The 5,435-nt window shown below is 36.9% G+C and overlaps 1 pseudogene; it reads right to left on the bottom strand.

Moving 5' to 3' along the window:
- Positions 1 to 489: 489 nt before the first annotated feature.
- LOC138081371 (26S proteasome non-ATPase regulatory subunit 14 pseudogene) lies at positions 490 to 1,551 on the bottom strand (annotated as a pseudogene).
- Positions 1,552 to 5,435: the final 3,884 nt, after the last annotated feature.

The following is a 5,435-nucleotide window of genomic DNA, read 5'->3' as shown; positions in this document are numbered from 1 at the left end:
AAGGACAGAGAAGGAGATTGGAACATGGCATTTAGAATCAAAACTCTTCTGCTTTTAAAGACTTTTATTTGCTTTCTTTGCACTCTATGCCTTAGTCTCCTTGTTTATAAAACAACAACTACCATTTGTTAGACAGCTTCTGTCCCGTTGGTTAAATTCTGGTCATGGTACTTGATTTATATATATATATCACTTGACTCCCACAATCATCCTAAGAAGTATGATTTGATTTGATTTTGGGGGTTTTTAAGTGGGGACATAAATTACTGACAGAATTTGGATGAGAATTAATGCTCATATCTTTAGATTGTAAATGTATTTTATTTTGTAAGCAACAATCAAAGTATATTTGTGTTACTGATTTCTTCAAATATTAAATGGGATCTTAACAAGATTTGTCCACTTTGATGTGTTCTTCTACAACTTTGGAATCTGCAAAGACCCTGACTAAAGGAATAGAAGTAATTGCACAATGGAGAGTGAAGGTGTTACAGTGCTGCAAATGATGCCAGATGTCTTACTTTTAGCCAAATGCACCTTCAGAGGTCCCTTGATTTTGAGCATTAGGAACAACAGAGGACTATACACTGAAAGTATCACTAAAAGCTTTTTCCATTACTTTATTTCAACACAACAGTATCCAACATAGCTGCTAAACACTGGACAATATTTGAAGTCATAAGTACATCCACATGTTCCTCCAAATGACGTTTGGGGTCCTGCTTGCCAACATTCTTTATTGCCAGCTGTTCAGGGGTCATCTTATCTTCTTCTACAGCCTTATTGTAATTTTTTGCTAATTCCAACATCTCTTTTACCACTGATTCATTATGTTTACAGTGTTCACTGTAGTCCTGAAGTGTCAAACCTTCCATCCAACTCTTCTTATGCAAATTTAATAACATCTTCTGTTCCAATTCATTTTTCCAATAGTTAATAGTAATGGAGTAATAATGTCTGTTTAGTCCATGAATTAATGCCTGAATAGATGGCTTGTTTAGGTGACCCAGATTTGAGGTTGTTTGTCTTGGTTCATGTTCTAAGACCATCATATTAGCATTGATCAGTCTGAAGGCATCAATAACAACCTTTCCTTTTACACTCTGAATGGGATCCACAACCACTGCCACAGCTCTCTCTGACAAGGTTTCAAAGCTCTGCTGAGTGTTGATATCCACACCAGAAAGCCAACAACCAAAGCCAGGGTGACTGTGATACCAACCAACAACCATCTCAGGCCTTCCTGTCTGCTTCAACATATCCAACGTTTTAGCTTGGAACACTGGATCAACTGCCTCCACACTGTCTGCCTGTTCCTGATTGTATCATAGCAAACACATCAGTCACTCTGACGGTGTAATCATCCACAAATTCTCCAAGCATAAGACCCATAACTTCCTTTGGAACTCCAGCTCAACCATGTTTTAACATTTTTAACAGTGCCAGGGAAGAGATATAGACTTGTTCTGCTGTGTCCACTGCAGGAGCATCTGTAGGTGGCCCCTGGCCCCGTCCAGGCATACCTCCTCCAAGTCTAAGAAGTCTGTCCATATTTCTGGTCAGTAGCTACAGCTCTTGTGGTATTAAGCTTCAATTTGCTGAGTTTGAAAAATTTCTTAATTCAAGCTCTTGTTAATACTGGCAGGTATATTTTTCCCCAAGGCTTTTCCCCCGCCCCGCCTGTCTCTCCTGAAGGCGGGCGGAGCGGGAGGTCGCGGTCTGGACCCTTGTCTTCCAGGAGCGATGACGCAGCGGCGGCGACAGCGACAGCAGCAGCTTGGACTGGGCCCGGCTCTGGCTAGGCGAACCGGCGATGAATCAGCCCGATTCCATTCAAAAGAATCGCCCGGGCCTCCGCTGCTAATGCTCATATCTTGACTTTTCCTCTGTGCACTTAATATGGGAAAGAATCTATAGCACGTAAAAGGGGAAATTAATTCCACTTTCTTAGTGTGAAAACATGTGAAGATTTGGTAACACTTGGTGGTAGTGATATAAGTAGCCCTTATCTTATTCTAAAAAAATTGTGCTCTTTCAAAAAGTTTTATAATGAAGAAGGTATTTTTAAAATTTCACTCACTATATCTGCTATATAACATTAGTAACCTTAACTATTCCTGGAAACATTGCCTTAATATCTTGGATCAAGTGAATTAATAACACCAGTGTTTTAAATAATTTTTTTTTCTGTTTCTCTTTCTGAGAGAGGACGTATAATTATACGGCTTTAAGTTGACCAGACTCAGAATAGTCTCCTGAGAGGAATGAAAAACTTGTAATCATGAGTTCTGGTAATCAAGTTATTTGCACACAAAGTAAGTAATTTTCAAACATAGCTGGGAGATTAGAGGTAAATCCAAGGATTCAAGTAGATGTCCTCAGGAGTATTTTCCTGTTTCTCATCCCTTTACTTTTCTTTTCTCTACTTGGCTTTTACCTCTTGCTCTAATTTTACATCGGTGATTTCCCTCTAATAGAGGAAATTGCTGCCAACTTCCCCAGAAATACGTTTTCACAGCACTATATCCACATATCAAACCTCATGGAAGAACTATGATTGGCCCTGCTGGGATCACGTGCTGACCCTTGGACCAATCACTGTCTTCTAGGCAATACCTGCCATAATTGGTCAGGCCTGGATGCCATGTCCATCACTGTAATCACTGGAGAATGATATCATCACCAAAATTGCTGAAAGTGGGGGAAGAGTCTTTGTCCCAAAGAAGGGAATGCTAGAAGGAAAAGGAAAAGAAAAGAAAATATCTAAGACAAGATCTCGCTTTGAAAAATATTATACTATGGTCTTTGAAAGTCTGATTTTGCTAAAAGTGAGAGGAATAATTTAGTGATAAGATTTATTGATATGCATTTATCATTTCATAGATTTTATGAACTATAGCAGGGAAACTATGCTGTACAATTCAAAGAGGGAAAGAGGGCACAATTCACCTAACCTCATTGTAGAGTTATATGTGGAGTATGATGTAAATAAAGTCTCCTGATGTTGTACAATGTGGTGACCTTAAGCTAGAATATAATGATTAGAAATTGGTCTAGGTGTGAGATCTTAGTACCCCTATCAGGGACTGAACTTGCGCCTCCTGTGGAGGAAGCACTAAGTCTTTATTATTGGACCACCAAGGAAGTCCTGAAATGCAAAGTTTTATTTAACTGATTACATGTAAATATAGATCAAACATAATAAGCTGATTGCATATATATATAGACTGGACATATTTGCAGCTTCAGAACATGTTATTGGTTGTTAGACACACTGTTTACATCATGAGAGCTAGAGTTGTAAAGAACAATTGTTGCCTAAGTTGCTTCGGTTCAGAAGAGCTTTCTCTTCACTGAAAAAAAAAAAACACAAATATCTCACCACTTCTGTCCAGCCTTCTGCTTGATAAAACATGCTTCTAGACAGAATATAAGCAGAAGAGAATCCCTTTTACTCTACCTAGAATACATCGTTGTTTTCTAGAATGTAAATATTCTGCTTATATATGTCTTCCCAAAAAGATTGACTTGAAATTGTTAATAGTGTTAGAACAATTAGGAGTGCTGTTAGTTTTCAATATTTTAAGCACAGATATTTTAAATTATATCAAGACCAAAGCCAATACAGTAGCTGTCCATTTTCTTGAACTTCTGTCTAAATCAATGCTTTTAAAATGGTTAAAAGAAAAATAAACTTCACTGCACATCTGTGTGCAATCACATCTAATCAAACAACATGCAGGACATGAAGGATGTGGGGGCTTTCATGGGTTTTATAATTTGCTAAGATGAGAATATGAGTTCTTTAGGCAAAAAAGAAATCATAGTCCACAAATCATTATTTTCTTTTACATGTAATCATTGAATACATATAAATGTGTTATGAGAGTAATTCACAAAAGGAAAATAATGCAACTTTAACAGTAAACTTGACAACATGAATAACAATTTAAACTAGTAGTGGAATAGAAAAGGACTTCTGGGACAACTGAATTTCTCAACAGATGTATTGATTGAACAGGTGTCATTATTCCTGCTTTTTCAACAGGTGGCCTTCAGAGCCAAGACTGTGTATTATCTCATCAGAGTATATCTGTGATGGCATTTCTTCAACATCAGTTGGCATCAGGCCGATGATCTGATGGTGTCAGCTCTTTTAAACTTTATATGCTTTCTTCTCTTTGGCTTGAAATGTTGCCTTAATTCATAACTTTATTTCTCCTTGCCTCTGCAGGACATTTCTAGCCCCCTCTTTCTCTGCATCAAAATTTATCTGTTAATAGAGGCCTGGCGTAATGCGATTCATGGGGTCGCAAAGGGTCAGACACGACTGAGCGACTGAACTGAACTGAACATGCCCTTAGGACATGTACTTATTTATAATGTCATTGCCCCTTGCAAGCTTTATGTAAATATTTTAGTGTCAGGGTTGGTTCATTAGTTACTCCTATATAAACCTGAATGACTGATCTGTTGAATAGTATACACTATGAAAACCTACCCCTGAATTCTGACTCTAAAATGTGTGTTCTCTGGTTGTTTCACAACCCTCTTGCACATACTGAAAAACTGGCACACCAGCTGCCTATAGCAGTTTTGCTCTAGGCCTGGATGACTGTTTCATAGGTTAGAGTCTGCCTCCTGGAGCTGCCTTGGTTTGTGAAGTAGATACCAAAAGGTTTAGAATTTAAAAAGTGGGAGGAAAAGTGACCAATGGAAACTGATGCCTCGACATCACTGTGATGTGAGCCAGGCCATACTCCAGTTTGAGGCAGAACTCAGTGAAACATTATTTATCCCGCCTTCTAGATTAATGCCCTTTTCTCTAGACCTTTTGATTCCCATGTGAATTTGATCTTGAAAATTAGATATTTGTAAAGGAAACTGAAATCAACCATCCTCTGTAAAATAGACAGGTTTGAATGAAAAATTACTATTGCTAGACGCCTAAATTTTATTATTTAATGGTCAATATTTCACTGAAGTAAATAATTATTCCTTAGTTTATCTTCTTTTCTAAATATAATTTTTAAGAATAGTCTCAGACTTACCTATAATTATTGAAAAAATAGCACAAAGAGTTCTTGTATATCTCATAGTCAATGTCCCCTATTATTAACATCTTACAGAAATATAGTATACTTGTCACAATTAATAAAGCAACACTGGTATATTACTATTAATTTCATCTTCTTCTTAGCATCATAATTTGGATTTACATTAATAGAGGCACTTCATAATCTTTATAGAGAATGCTTAAGTTTATCTGAGGTGTTAAATGAAAATTATAAATAACTCCTTACTATTTTAAGTTATTCTTCATATTTCTGATCTTATAGCCTCTTTTCCAATGGACAATACTCATCTATTTGTTTAACAAATACTTAGATTGTTTTTATTGTGTTCCAGATATTGTTCTAGGTTCTTTACAAATA

The sequence above is a fragment of the Capricornis sumatraensis genome, chromosome 6 (genome assembly GCF_032405125.1).
Source record: "Capricornis sumatraensis isolate serow.1 chromosome 6, serow.2, whole genome shotgun sequence".
NCBI classification, from domain to species: domain Eukaryota; kingdom Metazoa; phylum Chordata; class Mammalia; order Artiodactyla; family Bovidae; genus Capricornis; species Capricornis sumatraensis.
The sequence above is the reverse complement of the archived record's forward strand: the minus strand, read 5'-3'. Positions and strand labels throughout refer to the sequence as shown.